This window comes from Megachile rotundata, chromosome 4 (genome assembly GCF_050947335.1).
Source record: "Megachile rotundata isolate GNS110a chromosome 4, iyMegRotu1, whole genome shotgun sequence".
NCBI classification, from domain to species: domain Eukaryota; kingdom Metazoa; phylum Arthropoda; class Insecta; order Hymenoptera; family Megachilidae; genus Megachile; species Megachile rotundata.
In genome coordinates, this window is record NC_134986.1 from 19,829,299 (window position 1) to 19,852,839 (window position 23,541).

Consider the following 23,541-nt stretch of genomic DNA (forward strand, 5'->3'; position numbering starts at 1 on the left):
CTGTAAGATTATCTCGGTCGATACTCGTTATATTGGCATCGATGAGACTTCCGCGACGAAATATTTGAGAAGCTGGCGATTTATTCGAGTAGAAGGTAAAGAAACGTTAGCATCGCCGATGTAGCAGCGGTCTTCGTGAACCGTCGTGTGCTACAATGGCGTCTAACGACGAGCAACAGAAACCTCTTTATCACCGGCTCCCTGGCTCGCTACTTTATTACTCCTTTTAACGTTGGCATTGTCTAAGAGAAAGACAAGAGTTAACTCGAGAAAGCGACAGACGTTTAGTGAATAATTTTATCTGATAACCGGTTGATTTGCAAGCGTCTAAACCTCGAACGAGTCCATCGCGAGTAATCTTGTACCGGCAACAGGATTTTCTTTTCCAATTGCCTACCGTGGAAGACCGATTGTCTTCTCTTTGCAGACTGTTGAACTGTCGCGAGCAAAGTTATCATGGTCGTTATTGGTTAGTTAGAAAACAGCACGGAGAGTCGAGCTGTTAAATAGAGTGTCGGGAACACACCCACGTAATCCAAGTTACGGACATGCAAGGTTGCCGATGGATAGATTTCGCATAAATTAATTTCAGAACCATCGTGACCTCTCGTCGCGGTTCACCGACAGGGAACTCGAGCTAAACGCGATAGATCTCCTCGGGATTCGCATTCCTCGATACGTTTTCCGCGCTTTTACTCGAAAAGCCTTGTTACGGGCTTGGCGATCTTATCTGGCCGCGATTCGTGTTGCGTTTCAACCGATCGTTCACCCTCGATACCTTGCCACCTTCGGTTTTATTATCAACCGAGCGCAACGTATCTGCTACGCGTTTTTGTATTCGATACAACAGTCGGGCTTAATCTTCTAGATCGATTAAGTTGACACGATATATCTGTTACTTCGTTCACGATACGTGTAAACTTTCTCGATCCGAAGTTGTAGAGGTGGTACTAAGCCGATACCGTGGTACGGTAGTAAAGAACGCACGCTGTGCGTTTCGTGTCTTTCTCGACGCGATCGATGACAGAGACGAATAAAATTGGAAAAGATCTGCCTAAAATCCCTCCTCGAAAGGTTAGGTTCGCAATACGCTTGGCGCAGAACTCAAGAGGAAACGTAGCGAAGAACGAATTGCGAAAGGTTACGGTGGCGCCTGTGTACCCCGATCGCGGTCGATAGATCGCAGCTCGGAGCACAGAGATTTGCCGCTAAAAAAATCCTCCGGGAGAATTCCTTGCGTTCGACTACACCCGCGGTGTCTCGCGAGAAAGGATTCTTTCCTGTGGCCGGATCGTGCTTGAGTCGCCGCTATCGGCGCTTTAACGATGCAGATAAATCCAGACATCGATGTGGTAACCGATAAAAGATCGTCTGGAAAATCGTTCGAGCGACTCGACGTCCGTTTGTTGCACCCCGACGCGTCGTTGTGAACGGTGCACGATTGCGTACAGTATTCAACGAACACGCGGCCTGCACGCGCTTACACGTGTTTCCGTTTCAATTTCAAATGCAAACGCGTGCATTTGCATCGGATAACTCCTGCTATATCCTTCGAACTTTTGCCGGCTCTTCGACGTCCGAAGATAAACAACATCTTGCGGCTGAAGGAATCTAGGGAGAAGTCTGGGAGAGTCACGAATTGTATTAGCGAGTGTCGTATAGAATTCATGCTAGGGAAATTCTATGGATACCTCGGAAAGAATCCTGTAACCTCGGCAGAGGCTAGAGAAAATCTGGAGGAGCCAAAGGAATCTAATACATCGAAGCTGAGCTAGCACACGTGAACTCTCTGATATATATGTTCTGCATCGGCAAGTTGCACGTTGCATCGGTTGCATTTCACGTTGCCCCGAGCAAACGGAGCCGAGCGGAGCCATGGCGTTCGTTGCATTGTACGCCGTGTCGTTGTTCGCTAGGCGTGGCTCTCTTTCTTTGCTCTCCTATCCGCGTCGAGGAAGCACCGTAACTGGGTGCAGAGGACACGTTAAACGCGGCGATCGTCAATTGTCGACCTTATATCAAATACGAGATGGAACGTACAGAACAAGTACACCATTGTTTACCAATTGTAAAACAGATATGATCTACGTGTCAAGGTAGTTAGGAGTTTTCGTTGTGGACGCTGTCCGTGGGTCGTTATAACGGGTGGTCCACGGGATAAGTCGAAATTAATTGCGATTCCGAACACGCAGCGTTCAATTTTGTTCGTTCGAGGAGAAAGCGCCAAGGGGTCGAAGAAGAATGTGCAAGGAGAAAGTGAAAAAGTAACAGATCGTCGAGTATTTCTTCGCAATCGTACAAAGCGTACGGTGAATTAACGAGAACGCGTGAAACGCGCGTTTATCTATTCGCGAATCGGTTTATCTCCATCCGAAATCACGACATAAGTAATATCGCGTCTCCGGTAAAGATATTCGTTGTACGGCACCCCTTTCGGTGAAACGGATCGAAGAATCAAGGTCGAACACCGTGTTCGCTCGTCCAGCGACTCGTCCATCTTCTCTATCTCTGTCCGTGCTCGTAAAATAAGTTGCACGCTATCGTTGACCTGCCACGCAAGTCTCCTCCCGCGAGTCTCGTCCCGGAAATCGAGGCTCGAGCTCCGGTTCGACGACATCCTGGGCCGATCAGTCCTCGGATGTTCCACCACGAGCTCGACCTTACCAACCACGACGTTTCTGCTCGATGAAAGAGCGCTCCGTCCGTGTCCTTTGATGTATTCCTGCCGAGTGATAGAAGCCGCCTCGTCTTCGTGGCGTGGCTCGATCAACCGTTCCGATTCTCACGTCGAGACCTTCGAACTCGAACGCGGTCTTCCTGCTTCGTCTAAAGTCTAAAATCATGCACACGTGAGCCGGGATCGCTTTGTTCGGTTCCCATGACGGGATGTGCTTTCGAGCTACACTCACGCTCAAAATCATATCGTACTATTAATGTATCGACGAAAAATTTTTATTTCACAAATGATGTTGTATGAACCAGCTTTGCTAAAGTGTATATTCGGTATGTATATTACAAAACATGTGTATGTTTTAATTTAAAAAGAGGATCCTAAGTATGAACTAATTTGGAAATGCAATAAATTCGAGTACCTTCATTTTTACTTCGGTCGTCCACTTTATAATGATTTAGACTATCAAGTTTTACTTTATAAAATATTTTCACGAAACAACATTATAGTTGTCTTTAAAGAGCGTGCAAAAAATCATATGTACCGAGTAGTATCATGGGTATCATTTTGATCGGGAGTGTATGCCGCGCACTGCCTTGTCCGCTACTCTTCAATAAGTCGCGAGGAATGTTTTAATAATGGTGGAAGGTAGAAAGCTATGAAACTGTGGACGCTTAACGTAGATATCGTGATCCGTTCATTAACGTTAAAAATAGCTAGTTGACATTTATCGTAACCAAGATCTGAAATCGCCAAAGTTCGATGCAGCGAAAAGTACAATAAGTTGGATCAAGATTTCTGAACGGGAGCAGAATTGACGCGAATCGATTCGACGGCCGGTTGCGACACGGGGACAACGCTTTTTGCAAATGGTGTCGCAAATCGTCCACGTAGTAACCGACCGCGTCGCTAATCGCGTTACGATTAGTGCTAGGTATCGCAACCGTGCGTTCCTCGCCGCGTTCAGCCACGATAATGTTACGCTTCCGCTTTTTGTATCGAACGACTGCCACGGTGCGTGGCGAGCTGATTCACGCGTGCATACCTACGCCCGCTATGCTCCTTTATTTATTCTAACGGGGTTGACGATAAACGTTGTCGCGCGTCTTCTCTTTGCCGGCCCAGTTCTCACGCACTCGAGTACCCACCGTCCAGCTCCCAGGACAGGATTCTATCTGAAAAGTGTATCTAAGTGTAACTGCGATACTCGCACTAGTCGGGCGACTCGTTCTTCCGCTGCTTCGAGAACGTTTCTTGCCAACCTACCGTGTAATGTTGCTCGTTCTGCTCGGTCAGTTATGAATTCTTAATTTTCCGGAGGTCGTGCTCTCACGTTGACTACTCGCGATTATGATCGATACGTTTGCTACAGACTTTAAATCTTATCGCGTCTGGATTTTGAGTAGGTCGGTCATTCTTTCTTTAATTTGCAGCTGTCCGAGATACAAAATTGATGGGAGGAATATTTATTACCGATACGAACTGGTTAATTCAATTATGTCCACGACTGCCTTTGGAAATTGTGCGTGCGCGGAGTCCAAGAGCGATCTCTATTTTTCAGCAACGCTGTCGCGCTAGTTCGTTGTTACGTAACCTAGTTCCAGAAACGAAGGGTAAACCAAAACGTCCAGTTATCGGACAAAAGTACAAGTTAAAGGAGAGCGAACAATTAGTCGAACGAGTCGGACAATCCCAAGCAAAAAGCTGTAAAGGAGCTGCCGTTTCAAAACACAGCCACGGTATCGATCACGTACTCTTCCGTGGCAACAAGAAAACGATCCTACTGTCACCGATCGCCGGTTCGAAAGTGATTTCTTGCTCGCAGGAAGATTTTTCGAAGACATCGAATCCCGTGGTCGCGAACAGACTCGAGGCTTGGTCCTTGCCTAGAGAGTAACGACGTTCTTGTAATCGCTCCCTGTCGTAATTCTGCTCGTAGTTTCGCGAGCACAATGCATCCGGCCGACTGATACCTTACGTAATACGGATTCGAACGTCCCCTCTTATAGATCTGCCTACTCGGGAGGAGAGATAAAAAACGCAACGGAAAGAAAGAAAAGGGTGAAATCCAACGTCCGCCGGTTCGCCTTCTGCTTCCACCAGTCTCTCGGCTGAGCTCCTTCTCTTTCTTCACCTGTTTCTCACGTGGGAATGCAATCTAGACGCGATATTAATATATCCGGTGAATTTTTAAGGACGCCTCGGAACGAAGGAAACGCTAACCTTAAATCAGCAACGGCTCGCGAACTGGTCTCTCTCGCGAGACGTAATGCGTGTCTTTTCAACTTACACACCCGAAGAGAATTGTTTATTTCTATCCAGTCTCTTCTGCCTCTACTAATGTATTCTTTAACGCGTTTCAAAGCAACAGGACAAAGGGTAACTATTTCGCGTGAGCCGTTCGACGTTTAAACATTTTACACAATACGCCGTTCTTTTCCTCTTGTTTGTTTTGTCTAGGATGAAACTTATGTAAGAACATGTCGAGAATATCTCTCGCTGTGCTGACAATAAGAGTGACTGTCATTCTTGATAATGTCTAATCAATGTTTTACGATTGTATAATAGGATTAAATCATTAAATAACGAGATAAAACGATCGAATGACTCGAATAAGCGATTAAGTAACTAGAAAAAAAGTTTAAACGCCGCATAAGGAAGTTCGAATTAATAATAGAAAAAAGAACATCTCGTTAGGAAGAAAATGAGAAGCGAAGAGGATTACGGTGTAAGCAACAGGCGTGTAGAAGCAGAGGGAAGCGTTAAGTTTGTCGGTTGGCAAAGTTGGATGCTGCTAAGCCACGACTTGACACCGGTGACCCGTGGTGTTTCACGATACATGAAGAGGTCACCGAGGAACGTCGAGATCGCTACTTGAACGATCGTACCGACCGTTAAGTAGGCGTCACGAACGATCCCGACGGATTAATCGCGGAAAGTGTGAAGCGATTGGAGCTTATCCGGCAGTAAGCCGTTGCTAATTCGCAATCCTACACCCGTAACAGCCTTCTTTGCTATCTCGCTGCTGCCTCGATACCATGATCGATCTCTTTGTTCCTTTGTGATCTTGTTCTATGAAATCGGCCTAAGGATTTTTGCTCGTTCCACCGTTGGTGATCATATTTTTGCCTCGATTGACCGCTACTTTTTGGAATTACCGCGTGAAACATCAAGGTTAACACGGCTGTCATAAATTTATCTTCGTGTTTTTTACTTTTATCACATTTTCTCCGTTTCATGCGTCGATTAGGGACTACTTAATTTGGTGCAAGACAAGTTGAATGGCTCATTTCGATTCCCAAAGTAATCAACGCCAAAGTAATACACGCAAGCGAATATGATACGGATACAAGAAGGTTGATTCGGTGCGATTTAACGATAACGATTTGTCAATGGCCTCTTATTCGGCAAGAAGATTACAGGTTTCACGTTACCTCTATTAATCGATCGATCCCGTTGCAAGTTGGAAAATGAAGTGCGAAACCACGACGGAGTTCGGCCGGTAGAAAGCAGCGAACCGCGGCAAATCCGTGTTTGTGCAACAACATCAACGTGGTTGGTAGTCGAGGTTGATTGTTTGGGATCGAAAGTGCATCCCCGGGCTTCGATCGAGCCATCGATGTGTAATCGAAACCGATCCTCCGTCTTTCTACCCCGTAATTTTCATAATACGGAAAGCCACGCGTTTAATGGTCAGCTAATACGCGCCCGCTGAACAACGAGTGGATCCCTCGATCGAATAGTAATTTTCAATGGAACAGACCTTAGTTTGGTGTAAATCTATTATTTGAATCATTAAACATTGTTGCAAGAGTTTAATGGCCGGTGTTACGTATTCCCGACTTTGATGCCTCACCACTTTGTACTATTTTTATACCTACCGCGTCGCGGAATAATTTTGATAATTTCACGGTGCATAAGGTCATGTACGGACCAGTCGATCTAGAATTATATTGTTGCAAGAAGGGACATTAAATAATATAGTATCGCAACCAGTTTTTTTCTCAAAATTATAGCATGTTCCTTACTCGTTAGAGAATGCGACATTTAATGATCTTATATTGCACCGAAGATAAAAAACAGACTATTACAGGCTATTTAAATACACGAAGGTGACGAAATATGCAATACGCCTCCATCGAGAAGAGAATTATTGCTGGGACATTATCACGCTTGTAATATAGCGCAATTTTTATCGAATTTAAAATTGTACAGTATCGTTTATCATAATATATAGCGTAAAGTGCTACAACCCTCCGGTGATATAAATGATATGATTTTACTTCTTGTTGCGAATAGCGTTTCGAAAACAATGGAAGGTATAAATTGAAAGCACCGAGTAAATGTAATTTTGATCCGGGAATCAAAGAGAACGTAAAGATTCCGGTGAAATTCGGTGAACCGAAACCGAAACGTACGGACCGCGACTGATTTGTGGGGCGTTACGCGCCTTCTCGCCGCCGCCTTCACCTGGAAGAGTGGACATCCTTGAAGACCTCCTCTCGCTCCCTTTCTTTTTCTCCTTTTTCCCAACGACGTGTCAATTATCTCGCGCCGCCGGACTCTCGCGGTTCGAGCTAATTTGCGATCGAATTAATTCTCAACGTTCGACTTCCACTGTGTCCGCTTCACGTTCATCGCTTAACAGGAAGAACGAAAACACGCTGGCCGACTGTCTGACTGTCACCGTTTTATTATCTCGATCATGTATTATTAATTATGTCGTTTGTCGCGCGTATAACGACACCTACCGTGACGCAATTCCTAAATAACTCCTCGACACTTTTTTCCTGTTGAATCCCTAACGATTTTCGAGCAGACAGAAATTTGTAAAAGGCGAAAAAGTTTGTCAGTGCATAAAACTAACGCTCTGTAATCGTTTTACAATCTCAAAGTTACACAAGTGTCTAGAAAGTTACACTGGAATTCGAAGAATTTAAAAATTGATAGATTTATAGTCGGCACGGTGAAAAAGATCGAAAAATATTATCGAAGAGAAAAGGAGCTGGAAGATTTTGTAACCGTGTAATAATTTCGTGCGTGTCGAACTGAAGAGGTCGACTGATCGAAGCGAGAAAGGAAAAATATTTTGTTGTTACGGTTTCACCGTTGATTCTCGGTTAGTCATCGTTGTCCCGCGTTCTCCATTGATTGTCCCGTGATTTTTTTTTAACGAGCATTTTCACCGCCGGTTCCTTTGCTTCTGGGTCTCGATCGTGTCTCGCAAGACGTCTCGAGACGTCCAGTCACGAAGCTTGGAAGTTCGAGCATCGAATGACGTCGTTGACCTCGTTACTTTTCTTTTCGAGTACCTCTCCGTGATGTTTTTCTGCCGCCTTTGTGCAATCGTAACGAGATCAACTGTCTCTGTTGTAACGCATACATTATTATCCACACGCGATGACGAATTTTACTTTGTGTCAACTGTCTTCAATTATCCTCTCGCTCTTCTCTACGTCTATCATAGTCCGTGGTAGACCTGACAGGCCTATATGTACATTTTTCGACGAAATTTATTTGCGCGTTCAGACGGAGAAAACATTATACTTATCGCTATAAATGGATAACGATCGGGAGAAGGTAATTTAATAATTAACGAGACAAACAACTCCCTCGTCAGAAAGTGAATCGACATTAAGGAATAAATGTTGTTTATACGACGCGTCGTTACACTGATTGCCTTTTGGTGATCATGGTCGCAGGCATGATTGACACAACTTAAGGATATTATTCTGAGAAATTACGCGTCTTACCAACTAAATTTATTCCACAATTTCAATTTATTTTTTAACGAGGAATCACACTGTGTACCACCATTATTTGCCGCAATTCGTTCGAATGGGTCCGATGCACCTGCTCGTTGCATGGCCCTGATTAATTTCTCCTTCTCGTTTTTCTTTCATCTCAGTTTTACTGCTTAAGAAAAACTTTTTTCTCGAAAGATATTCGACGCAAAGTCCATCGTTTGTCAAAGATAAGTTCTGTTTATAAAAGAGACGATGGACTTTTGTGTACTTTTGACAATCGAAAGCTTCGAATCTGAAAGCGAAGGAGTTCGATGCGTGATTTTCAAGGAGACATCAATGCCTAGAGGGAAAGGACGGGTAGCTCGTAAATCATCCGCTCGATCCGGCTACTTTTCTTTCGGATCCATGGTCGCTTAATTGGTCAGCGGCTGTCAGTATTGGGCATCGATTATTGATTTCGCGATAAACATCGGACGATCCGAAATTATTTGGAGAAACGCACAGTACGTGATATTAATAATAATTATGCTTATAAATTGAAGAGAAACAAGATCGAAATTTGGATCATTTCACTCGTGTAAATTGATTTTCCTTAATCGTTATTGACTAACCAATCACGATGCCATCGTGCGTTTCGAGTAACGAGAGTAAAAGAAAAATTATAAACGTTACTTTTCGGATAAAGAATGATTTTATATGCTAATTTATTCTCTGTCCTCTATTTATTTTCATCGTTGGTTCTCCCGATGTTATATTTGAGAAACGAGTTCGAAGAAAATTGACGAAGAACTGGAAGGATGGAAAACTGGCTTTCGTGAACAACCTCTTTCCTTCGCGGTTTCTCGATACGCTCACCGATCGGCGCCATAGATCCTTTTTCTATCGCGAACATTGGTCCTGCAGCTAGGACTGAACGACTGTTCCTTTCGAGAAAACCTGCAACGCCCTCGTACGTGCGCTTATGCCAAGGAGAGAACGAACGCGATAAGCGTCGACAAGCCACGATGCAATTACCGATACACGGCCGGCTGCGCGGACACCGAGCTACGTTTTTGCAACTATCTTGATCATAATCGATCGGCTTATCGATCCTTCCTCCCCGCTAGCCGTTTCATTTGTCGGTGGAGCGCTTATGAAATCAAATCGATACGCAATGCGATCCGAGGGGGGAAAAAAATTATGATCGCCACGGCGCCGAGTGGGGTCTAGCCTTTGTTCCGGATTCCATCGCGAGGTGATCGCTCCTTCGACGTTTCCATTCGATATTCCGTTTATCGTGACCATTAGACAAACGTGTCATACCGGGAACCGTGTACGATCGATCCCGTGGAAGTGCACCTTTATCGCCCATCGTTCCTCGAACATTGACCCGTGCCAGTGGTGTAACTTGTAACTAAAATTTTTATCTTTAACTTTAATTAAGTCGTACTCGCGCCTATTGAAATTTCTGATTTGACGAGCGAGAGAATGTTCGTTTCCTTATTGCGTAGCTGGTTACGCCAATGCAGGCTTTCAAATAAATAACAAAGTAGCCTCAAGTGTTGAATGCGAATGCAACTAATTTCTTGACTCCGCGCAGCGAAATCTTTTTGCTATTTTATTAATTCAACAGACAGGTTAGACGATAAGAACGGCGCAAGAGAGGTAGCGCGTGTAAATTCTCCCGCTGATAGAGACACGCGGTCGTTCCACCGGTGCTCAGATCGCCACGATTACGAAAGCTTCGAGCTGCTGTGCCGCGACCTTTGCACGCGACACTATCCTCGCGTAATCGTATCAAAGAACGGCTTTCCGGTTCTCCGAGGAATAGGATAAAGTCCTCACCCTCGTATTTACAACCGCGCTCTTTTACATCGCTCCACGTTATTTCTTCACTCGACTCGATAATTTGAAGCGGATAACGTCGATACTCGTGCGGACACGGAATTATGTAAGTTGAAATTTAACAACGTTACGAAAATTTTTGAAAGTTAAATAATCACTGCTATTAACGCCATTATTGCTTATATTTACAGGAAGTTAACAAATCAGGAAATTCAACAAATTTGCAAGGGGAATAAAGTGGCTCGTATAATTATCTGTTTCGATGTCACAGCTTTGGAGGCTAAAGTAATTACGGACGATACGTTTCGCAATGCACGTTTGGTTACGATTGTCATTGGTAAAGAGCTAATTAAATTTTCCGCTCTCATATATTGATTATCTAAGACAGGAATAAAATCATCCGATCGAACGACCAGGAAACGAAATGGTTCTGCGCATGTTTACGAACGTTATGAATATTGATGGCACTCGTTTAGTCGTCGATGAAGAATGGCCTCCGGTTAGTAGAGCGCCCACGCGAATCTTCCATCATCCTCGATCTTCTTCTGACAAGTACCGAAGAAACAAGCTTTGGTAGCCTTATCGTACAATTTATCCAGCTTCTTACGGATACGATGTCAGCCCTCTGGGCTTAAGCGCCATGAACGGTGTCGTGTCGAAATAATTAGCCCCGAAACGACTCCTCCAGAATACCGAAGCACGTCCAGCTTTCTTCTTCTTGTAAAAATCTATATACCTCTTATAGAGACACCAAAGTTTCGAAATTAGAATTTTATGGGTTGTTCGTATCGAAGAAGCGTTAAAATCAAAATTGAAACATCAACGCGTGGTTTGCGTAAAAGAAGATAGGACTCTAATTATGCGAGAATTACCCATCGATCGGGTATTTTTTACGAGGACGTTTCTCGAGCGTCCTCGGTCCAGAATTAATCGAGCCCGCAACCTTGCGAATATATTTATACGTAGGAGAAAAAAAGCAGGAAAGAGTTCGACGAACACGATGAAAAAAACAAGGAGGATATCGTTCAGGGTCTTCGACGGTCGCGTACGTCGACTCGATAAAGTAAATGGACCTGTCTCGCGACGAGCTCGAGGATGTCTCGCGCGGAAGGTACCGAGCTTAATGCAATTTTCTGTGTTCTCGATCGATGAACGAGACCACGGGCGTCGCGTCGATCCTGCACGACCACGAGAATCCTCGGTGTTGTTCGCAAGGCTGCATGGAATTTGGATTACCTTGCCTCCGGCGGAAGTAGACCTTGTTGAACGTCTTCTGTTGTCCCTGCCCAGCCTTTCCAAGTGATTCGCGTTGACCTCTCGCGATACGTTTCTTGGATGCTTCAAATTCTTGTCCTTTCACCTGGCTTGTTTTACGACGTTGCCGCAAGGAGCATGTCGACGATTTCGTCAGGTCAATTTGCTCGAATGCCTTATCAGTGTCGTCGGTATGCGCCTAATCATCTTACAGCAACAAATACACGTAGAATCAAAATTTCAAATAGCGTATTTCCACTCGAATCATTCGAATGGCTTCCATAACCAAAGGTTCAGAGCTCCGAAATCGTTTTCTCTTAACGAATTTTTATTACCACGATGCGTAAAATTAGCAGTTTTATACCGTTTTTTGCCTTAGACTTTCGAGGAACGACAACGCTTTAATTCGTCGATGTAAGAGGGAAGAAAAAATCCATCCAAGGAGGTCCAAGTATTGTTGCGAAGACATACAACCGGTCGATGGGATCGCAAGGACGACCCGTCAGCCAAAAAAACGCATTTGCTGCATTCCCGACGTTTATGCCCGAATTTCGGACTAACGAAGCGTCGTTTTTCGGCCGCGACGTGTCGCAATCGACGACTATCGTTCGTAACAAAGTTGTTTCACCGACTCACGCAAATTGTGAATCGTTTTTCGGTGGTGAAACTGCGCGCACCACGCTCCACCCGGTGTCGGAATTCACGACACACGTTCTTCTTAACTCTTTGGCGCTCTCATGCGCCTTGCGCGTTTCGTAATGTCGGCCGGATTGCGATGCTAAAGCTGTTTGATGAATGTACCGATAGGTAGTAATTTCATTTCAAAAGAATGTCGTTTTTATAGGAGGCTAAGTAAAATAAATGTACTTTTAACGCGCCGATCGCCACGGTAGAAATAAGCGTATCTAGTGCGGCACACTGCAATATGGATTATATCAAAAAGTGGTGCCGCGATTCGAGGCGCGAAGAATGATGATTTCACAGGCGGGACATTGAAATACTGAAATCTCGTTCGACGCTTTAGAAATATTGGAGTTTAGAATATCGAGGAGCAGGGAAACGATGCATTACGAGTAGAGCAAGAGCGTATTCGAAAGTGGGTCCATAAAAATTTGAGAAGCCCTGCTCCGAGCTGCAAATTTGCTCGTAAAAAAGAACTGGACTCTCGAACGATTTCAAATATATCCATGGCAAATTCGATTGGAGGTTCAAGACGTGCAATGATGTAACGAAAAACATTGATCCAGGATAACGATCGTGCAAAGTAACGAGGGAAAAAAGAGCCGGAACGGAGAAACTTGGTTGGGTCCGTGACACGCGTAAAATCCGGGTTGACTGCGTGCAACGTGCACGGCGTTCAGCTCGGCGACCAGTCGCCGGATCTGCAAGTCAGCCAAGCCAACAATGAAGCAGCTGGAAGCCCGTTTGATTTGTTGCAATATTTGTAAACACGCTCGAGAGCCAGTCGTAGCTGTTAACACGGTATGTTTGGTAGGTAACACCGTGCTACGTGCACCGTGAGATCGATCCGTCGATCTTGTTCGATCGATTCGGCCAAGGTCGATCGTGATCTGCACCCGTGAAATATTATCCCATTGTGCTCATTTTTTTTACCCTCTTCGATCTACCTTTGGCGCCTCTGGCCTCTCGGCATCATTGACACGCGCGAGACCTGTGGGCGCGTGCAACGATCGCCCCAAGAAACGACCATTGCGTAACTTCTTTTTACTCCGATGGTTCTCACGAGCACACTGGTTAATTAGCAATTCGACGATAATGAAGAGAAGTGTAACCCGCGTACATGCGCCACGCCAATTAATTAATTTTGCAATACGATCGATTTTAACGAGCATAACGTTCAATTTCGGTGCTGAAGCTTATATGGTATCCTATTTTGTTGCAAACGATAATTTAATTCCTTCGCATAGTTATTTGGAATTGAATTTTAGCTTAAACACTTGAATCGAGCTTAGGCACTTGGCATAAAACTTGAAAACGTATTCTACGGAGTGCCGAATTTCAGTTAAAGGTAACATAGACCCCAATGTATCACCCCTAACATTTCTCGATGTTCGCAATTATCTCGAGGAACGCAGAGTCGCGGGAGGTTGGAGTTTTCGCTTCCTGCTTGCAAATTAGCGGTCCACGAAAGCGGCGCGTATGCACGCGAGTTGTCAACCGTCCCGATGCAGATATGCAGGTAAAGTTGGTGCAGGGGTGTGCGAGATAGTACGTGCACGGCGTGCGGCTCGGTTTGACATCCGCTATACGTTCACTATTGCACAAGCAATAGATACCTCCTTGCACCGGTATCGCTGTCTCGTGCAGAGCGAAATTCTTCGTTGTACGGGCACTGCACACGCCTTGGTACACACCCTCGCGAGTAGGTGAACACCGGGCTCCGACTCTCTTCTCGATCTCCTCGTCTCCGTCCTGCTTGCTCGCGCCACGCCGCCACGCTCGAGATGGAGAACGAGACAGAATTTTTTTGCCGAGTTCACTCGCGAGAGAAGTTCAGCGACGTGTGCTGCACGAGGTTCTGGCACGAAGGTACCAGGATTTATGCAGCCAGCAGGGATTTATTTCTGCCACGAAATTGCACTTCGAACTTTCGGTATCGGAAATCGCACGTGATGAAAGCTGCACGCACAGTTGCTCAAACGTCTCGGTTCGATTGCTTCGTGTTCGTTTGGACCTTTTTAGAGAAGATGGACTTGCGCTGATATTACACTCTACTCGAACGCCATAGCTTTGCAAGAAATTGTCTTACTCTTTTCCTATGACCAAGGAAATCTATGAACAAAGTTCTATTAGGTTAAGTATCTGTAGGTAGAAAATTGTCTGAGGACCTAGAAATCTGATATAAATGTGTCTACGTATTCGAGCATGTAAGATCTAGACATAAATTTCAACGTCCAAAGATATAATGCACGATGACCACTTACACAGTTTTGCATTTCCATAATTGCACGGTGGAATAAATCTTCCATAAAAGGTAGTTCATCGTTCCCCGAACAACTCCATAACTCGGAAAGATGGATAAGCCTGGATTCTGTTCCCGGTAGACGAGTTTCATGGCTGACCCTGATGTTTCAAGGCTCGCTAACGAGCATAATCAAGCGGAAGATATGCCAGCTAATTTCTCCAAGTGTCTCGCGTCTTCATCTTCTAATGACAGGTCCATTACGAAACGAATGCTCGAAGGAAGACGATGAGCACAACGACGTATCCATTAAACTAAGATGGTACATAAACGTCCACCGTAAACGAGCCCTTCAGTTTGTGGAACGAGAAGCGGAATCGATTGCGAAATCGTAAAAGCAGCTTATTCTATCGATTCGATTTCATTAGGACACGTTATTACCGCTTCGGACACATGTCTGATCTTGTTTCCCATTCAATTAGAGGTCCGTAATTACTGTAATATTTGAAAAGTCAATTGCAGCATCACGCCAGCGACACGACATCGTGAAACGCGATCTCTAACTTCATAATTGAAACGAAGAAACAGGGCCAGTGTTCGGTTTCGTTATAATTGTCGACGAAAGCGTGAAAGAATCACCCGCGAACGGCTCGATAGCGCGTATTAACTTGTGATTCGACCTGTACAGTTAACAAGAAGAAGAAATTCAAGAAATTACCCGGTGAACCTGCTGCTGGCAGGTTGTCAAGCCGACCGAGATTGTTCATCAATTTTTTACGAAGGTTACAGCAGCGAATTTCCTGCGGATCGTCAAAAGTGAAATCCAAGAACGCGAAACGAAAGCGATCGTTCTGCTCGTAAAACACTTGGCCGCTTTGCTCGTTACTTTTTTTTTGCGGGACGTCTCGCTTTTGATACACGCGTTGCTCCGACAATTACCCGAAACGCGAATCAACCGTTTATCCTCGCGGTTAATTACATGCAAGCGAGTCAGTCGTTCGTTTACCGCGAAATCTGCCGTCTGTTTTACGACACTTTCTTTTCGCGAACTCGCGACACTCGCGCGTTTCCTTTTCGACTTCCTGTCTGCTGCAAGTTTCTTCTAATTATAAAAACGCCTGTTTTGTCTAAAAAATCGAATCCTCATACTTGTTTATTTTACCATACGATAGCATGATCGACATCATAAATCGTAACGTTGGATGAAAGCAACGGGGACGATCTTTAACGCGGATTTACATAAACCATAACGAATGTGCGCGGCGGTAGGTACGGTACTGTGTAACGCGATACACACTGTACATTGTAAGGAAATCAGATCTTTAACACACGAGGAAGGAAAGGATAACAGGGCCGATGTGCTACGTCGTCACACCCATATATCGATCGACCACGATCCTAGAATTCGCGGGATCTCCCGATAGAACGGTTCTCGAAATCTATGCGCGTATCGTCTTATCTCCGTAGCCTCGATTCGAAACCGATCCGAGGAAATGAAATTTATATTCCCATTCTTGCGAGAACCGCTCCTCGTTGTTACAGTGTATTACACTATTCACCTTGATCGTGCCAGTTGCATAACTTGATCCCCGATTTCGTTTCCTGGAAGAATTTTAAACTTCATCTTCATTTTCTCCGTGCTTCAAACTCTGATATTGTTTTCAGATAAGACAAACTCTTTTGTTGCCTCCTTTTGTACCTCTTCTCTGTACGCATTTGAGCCATGATTAGGGTTGTTGCCTGTTCAGAAATTTTGTACTGTACCTCTTCAAGGATATTCACAGAGATATGCAAATGGATGATCACTCACAGATTTATACAGATTTTGTATATCATAAATTCTTTTAGGATTTATTTTTATAATTATTGCGGATATAAAATGAGTGAAATTACACCAAAAAATTCACAGATTTCTCAATCAGAAATCATTCACAGATTTATACAGATTTTGTATATCATAAATTCTTTTAGGATTTATTTTTATAATTATTGCGGATATAAAATGAGCGAAATTACATCAAAGAATTAAATCGTAAGAAAGGTCATCTCTGGAAAGATTGATATAACATTCTGAACACGGTTGAGCTGTACTTACATCACAAGTATGCGACGATTCTGATCGCCAACATGAGATTAAAATTGTATTTTAAACGATTTCCACGAGGAAGCGAGACCGCACCCCTATGCCATCGACCACCCCATTTCACCTTCGTCGTTCGTTACGCTTTTATCTGAGCGGTTCGATCTTCGTTGCGATCGTGATCGTTCCATATGCGGAGCCGCGAGTAGCGTTCGTGATCTTCGTTTCTGTGTTATTGCCCAATTATCCGTTTACACGGCCGCTTTAACGATCCGATACTAATCATTTCTCTATAAGAGATTCGATCGGTTCTCTGCCGGCTCCCACCCTGGGCGAGCATCTTGGCCGAGATTTCGCGCGGGAGTCGATATTCTTTTCCTCCGACGAGCCTCTATTATTTCGCTTTCTATCACTTTCACTGGTGCCGATCGAACGCACAAGCGAGACGCTCATTAAAATCGTATCAACGAGGTTTGCGTGCGAATCGGTGTGGCCCCACCCCGCTAATTAACCGTGTTGCGACATTTTCACACCTGACGGAGGATTATCAATCAATCGCGAATGAAACTAATGACAGAAATCAGCGGCACGCTAACGAATTTTTTCGCGATACGTTCGACAAGAAATTTGTTAACGCAAGTGGGCGATATAACGCGTGGCTGTGCAGTCTGTGGCGACGAAACATTGAACGATCTTCGAGCGCGGTGTCGAATTTCAGGCTCGATCCAAGCGTCGACAGTTCGAAACGCTTTGGAAAACGGTGCAAAGTCCATCACGAACCGATTGGTTCGGAAGGCGGCGAGAAATCGTATCGAATGGCCATCGCTAGTCGGTCGCGAAGCCAGGCAACTGGTTTTTGCCGATGCAACCGAGCCAAGTTGAGCTAAGCCGAGAGAACCAGATGTACGCGGCTGTGTCCTCGCGGATATCGGTTAGCAGTTTCCTGGGAGAGTCTGGGTGTATGCACGATCGTCCTTGAAGCCGTTACACTCCCTTGCATCGCGCCTCTTGTAAATCGGACCTCCAGTTCGCCACACTATTACACCCACCGGTACGCCTCTGCCCTCTCTGTGCATCCACTCCGTCGTTGCCGATTTGTCGAAATCGTTCGTCACATCCGATTATGACCTTTGGAAGGTTCCTGCGATATTTCATCGCCGACCCTTCGATCCCTTCTAGCGAAACAATTCGCTAACCCTCGATTCGTTTAACCCTCGCGCTCTCGGCGGTATTACTATACAGGACGCTTCAAAAGGGAATCACGCGACGAGAGAGCGCGACCGTGACCATTTTACGATAGTAGATTTTTTCGAATCATAACATAAAGAAGTCGTTTACAAGCACTTTGAGTTAAGGCGACTCGTTCAGTCCCTACAAGTGCGATTAAAAGGGAGAGGCAAGAAGAACATTCGTGGTAGCCGCGAGAAACAAGAGGGATGAGGGATAAGTCGCGTTCCTGACCTAAAAAGCGTCTTCCTTTTTCTTCGGCTTCTCGGTGCGAGGACTGGTTCCACGAATTGCGTGAAATTACGTGAGATGAATATGCGAGCTGACGGCGGCGTCGACGCTCGTCGTAATAAATGTCCGCTCCTCGCATCTGTTTCGTCTCGTTTCAGCGCAACACGAACTTTGTACATATTCGGGACCGCCAAATAGAAGTAGAACTCCTCGAAACATCGAAATTCGTGGAATCGAAATTGCACGACGTTTTCACTAGTGGCAAGGACTTTATTAGTTGCACCATCAACCCTGAGCACTGCGGCGTCGTGACTTTTTGCGATTTTAGAAATCGGCCTTAAGGTCGGTCGACCGGGTGATTGGTGATTTCGAACGGAAGGATTTCCTCTATTTTGCGCAAACGAAAAGCATTACCGAAACGAACTGCTAACTGCTGAATGATGCTATACGCTGATTATAAAATGCTGCGCGAGAACTAATTATGAAATATGTTCGAATGATCAATTTCATAAATAAACATACATATTGTATAGTAAATATAAGAAGGCATTTTGGCTGTAAAAGAGATACATAATCTATTAACGTCAGTCCTGAGTAAATACGACGTAGAAATTATCCTTCGAAGCATAAATAAATGACGTACTTTTTAATTACGTCTCTTTACATCGACCAATCGAGCAATAATCGAACGAATCCGATCGATACCTTCATCACACTGGTTGCTGCTCCGCGCTGTCAAAACATCCTGCGAGGTGTCGCGTTTCTTAATGCTCCGCTAACGATCGCGTAAATCACCACAGATCGTCGAGGAAACTAATGACCCTGGTTGCCTCTACGATTCACGCGAGCCGGTCGCTCAATTATTTTCGCGCGATTACGAACGATTAATTTCTGACCAAATTCCGTGCACGGTTAACACGGTTCGAGTTGGCCAATTGTTTCTCGATCGAAGGAACGATCGTGCGCGGAGAAGATCGAGAGGCAGCCGCTCGATAGCGATCTGAGGGAAGAACGGAAGGGGATCAGAAAAAAATGCGGGGAAGAAATCGTCCCGAGATTTCGCCCGGACGACGACTCAATATTCCGGTAAGCGCAATTAAAACGTGCCACGAGATGACAGGCAGACTGGTTACCTTGATTTACTGAATCGCTCGACGTAGGTGGAGGTTCGAATATCAAATTAGGGAGAAGGGAAGTTGTCAGAGAGCGGATAGCTCAATTGTACGGCGAACGATCTTTCATCGAACCGATGTAATTTCACGGAACGACCATTGATTTTTCTTCTTTTCGACCACGAGACACGAAGATCCCGGTGATTCATCGTTGCTGTAGGGCTCGATAAATCGTTCCCGGTCGAGGCGATACTTTCTTCGAGGAGACGTCTAATTTAACTGGACCCGTTACTCGAGCCACGACCGACCAGTGTACGGTTCTTTCTTATTTATCTGCGGACAGGGTATCGACGCGCGTCGAATCGCCACGCAATAGAAAACTTCTTGCTTCGACCCGAATCAAGTATACATCCTAAAATTACCTAACGAAATAAAAGGGGTAACGTGTAGGAACGTAGAAAAGTGATTCCACGGAATAATTAAAGAAAAATGTAGTTACGCAAATGCAACAACAACAATGGACTAGTTTGCGGTGAGCAACGAACTAAGGAACGAAGGCTACTTTTTCCTGGTCGTTTTCTTTGCGGACGAAGAGCGATTTTCGAAGCGGTTCTTGCGCTCGCTGCTTCGAACGAGAAACAGAGAGAAAGAGATCGTCCTTCGTATCACGGTCGTTGTTGCTCGAGATCCTCGAGCTTGAAATCTGCTATCTTTTTATCAGCGTTCTTCGAGTTGATCCAGCCGTTGTATCGAGCGAATCGACCAGGAGATGTACTCCTTTAACGATGTAAGTACATACCACATGTACATGAAACGTAAACCGCTTGTCGTCTCAGAAGAAACATCTTATCGGTCTGTCGATGCTTCCTGGCACCGAGCATACCTCTAATAATTACATCGAATAATTGACCAGTCAGGTTAATTAATAAACACGGTACACGGTCGAGAACGAGGGTCGATAGGCTGGCTGCGATAAATAAAATCGCTTTTCTTCGTGTTTTTCCATTTAATATGCCCGCGATTCATTTACGCGTCGAATTTCAACGTTTTTATTTTATCATTAATTGCGATGATTGCTTCAAAGCAGACTTTTAATTACATCGGGATGGCTATCTGTACTCGCTCATTTCGGACCATTTACACGCCTCGTTCGAACAAGAAACAATTAAAGATACACTTTTTATCGAACGAAGCTTAGATCAGAGAGTTTACAGAGAGATTACATGTAGTTGCATGCAAGAAACTTAGGGTCAGAAGTAAAGCGTTTTGCGATTAATTTATTCAGTCTTGTAAAGACAATTTCTTTCGTATCCTTGAGTTTCACCGAGGTGAGTCAAGAACAAGAAATTAATTGCAAAAAGTATACGTACACGGCTATGGATCAAGCCACAACAGGACACTGATTTCTCCTAAAAGAAATGTGAGTGTAACTAAAAAGTCCAAGAAAAACGTATCACGGTAGAAGGTTATCACTGGTATCAACATAAATTTTAAACATCGTGCCTTCGTTACCGCTATCAACATTCGCGTACTTTATCATCGTTCGTCGTTCACGTACGAATCTATAACCTTTCAATTAAGGAGATATTATAGAAGGTGGTTAAACCCGATATTAATTCTCGTCGACAGATTCGTCCTCGACTATTTCGTGTTGCTAGGAAAATTAATTGTTCTAGCCAAATCGTGGTCGTGATCATCGAAACAATAGTCATAAACACTAGCTGTTATCAAACGGTCGATAAGCAACATGGCACGCGGTAAGAAGAGGAAGGAAGAGAGCAAAGTCGGCTGATACCGTTTCAGGGACATCGGACTCCTACGCGCGACACAGCGCAGCGGAAAGGAAAGAAGAGAAAAGGAGACGGGCAGGATCGATGTAAGGATCGAACAGGAATATATATCGACGCCAATAAAGGATCGATAACGGCATAAATCGAGATATACGGATGGGTACACGGGCGGTACTTGTACGCGGAGGATCCGACACGAGCGGCCGCTTATTACGAGAACGAAGAGCAGTCCGTTGCTCGCGCAGGGTCGTATCATGGGTGGTCCGTCTGTATGCTAATCCTCGTCCTTGCACGCGTCATCGCGGGAAATTGAACCTGCTGAAAATTTTCAGGAGGTCCGTCACGCGACCCGTAAATCCTGGCTACCGATCAAACGTAATTTGACTAATTTGTTCGGTTAAGAACGAAGGACGCGTAATGTTTTAATTAATTTTCGCCCGGATGACCATGCAGGCGGTCCTACTGAGTTATGTCCGATAATTACAGGCCAAGTGTCTCCACGTCTCGAAGCGTACAAACCGAAGGCAAACGTCCAGACTCGAAGATCATGTTCGTATTTCAAACAGTGGCACGAGGAACAATTTTACCGCCAGTAAAAATATATCAAAGTCGACGAAGTGTGATTATTCATCCACGAATGTTAGGAATTTTTTTATTATCTATAACGTTGGAAGTAAATTTTTCTAAGCGATTGCGTTAGTCGTAAAGTTAAAATTTCATACGACAGTGAGGCAATTTGAGTCGATGCGTTAACGCTCGAATACCGAAGCGGAACGGTCAGGATAGGCAGATTCTAGGAGTCTCGGGCGAATCGGGTCTCTCGCATTGGCGTTTCCTGAACGCGTTTGCCTCGCCGTGTTACATAAGCAAGGCGTTTAAATGCAAATTCCAACGCGATGGGAGACGCGGTTTCAAGCGAGAGAAGCGGCCGCTTTGCTCCAGAACCGACGCAAAAGAATGTCGCCCCGTGGCTGCATTCGCTTTCGAAAGCCGCTCTGCTCTGTCGGTCGAGTTGCGTGGAAAAATCGGTGTGGATCAACGATTTTATTCGCTGTATATATTAACTATAACGACATCGTGTTACGCGATAATCGATGGTGTATTATACGATCAACGTCAGCGTGTAGTGTAGCAATTATTAATTGCAACTTGAAAATTAATAATTACGCACTGTAATTCTTCGAATACGATCCTATCGGTAGTCTACAAAATCCTGTCCACATGTAAAAAAGAAGAAATAAAATTTATAGGCAGCAGTGAAATTGTTAATAAAACTGTTGTAAACCGAACAAATAAACGTAGAGCGCGTTTTATCGCGGAAAGATGGTACGATGAAAAATGAATTAAAATGACCATTCTTGGAGCATGTACACTTTTTGTACCTTTTATTTTCGTAATGGAGCTTTCCCACTAAACGATGCACGCGTTCTCAGAAGTTGATCCGGCGGTACAGCATTAACTAAACTCGTTATAACAGATCATATTGAAAATGTTCACGCTTATCAACTTAGTATCATCGTTTATGGTTTCGCGCAATAAGGTATAAAACTGGATGAAAAAAATGTCAAGCTATTAAAATGTAGGAAGTTATGCGGAATCGTGTAACGTTAAATCCGTGTATCAATTTCATATTAACGTTTTAGATATACCGAACAAGCACGATTAACAAGCGGAATCTGCGCATGTTTCTCCAAAGTGAACCGATAAATAAAGTTGAACTGGCTCGCAAATAAACCGAACGGACATCAAGAACCAATGACGTAAAGTAAGCGACCAACAGCACGATTCGCGACCGATCGACTTTCTCAGATAAGCTTCGAATCGGAAGCGCAACTTCTTTCGACGATTCGTTTACGGGTAATTTGTAGCAAACGAATACGAAGTCGTTAAGTTAATTCGATTACGAGGCTGCTCGAAATTCGAGAAAAAAGGAAGTTGGATCGAGGTGAAAGAGATCGAGCCGGACGACCGGCGACGATACCGTGGATGTAATTACGAGCTTATTGGCGGATTTATCGAGGCACCGGCTCGACTGGATCTCGAGCGTGTATCATAACGCGAACACGAACCGGTTTCGAGACAGAGCGCGAGTTTGACGCAAATACGAAATGTGTCGAAATTCTGGGCTATCAACGACACGCCTCTGATTGTGTCGCAACCGATTTCGTATCAGAAAATTGCCTGCCACCCATAAATATATTAGCGAATGTACGCGGTTGTCCGATGGAACGGCTTTATCTGTTTCTCTCGTTGCTCGAAATCGGGAACACGATATTTCAATTTAATCCGGTGAATCCTACCAACGTTCAATCGATCGATAATTTGTAACGTTCGAGGACGTTTCGAGACGGCAAAATCCTCCCACGAACCGACGATCTTTCGACATCCTTCCGCGTTCCTGCGACGCGTCCTTTTGTTCGGCCCACGTGCAACCCTGACGCTGACTCGGGGAAATCGACGAGTTAATTAAATCATTTCTCGGCTAGACAGGCAGAACCTTCTCTACGCATATTGTAAATAACAGTTTCATACTCCGAAGTCTATTCTCTTGAACTAACTCGAGATATTTGGAAGTTTGAGGATAGCGAGGAGTTCTTACCATCATCTCCTTTATTTTCCGAAGCTCTGTGCAAACAATTTCTAGGACTGGACACGTTCGAAGCGCTCCCGGATCCCGTTTAC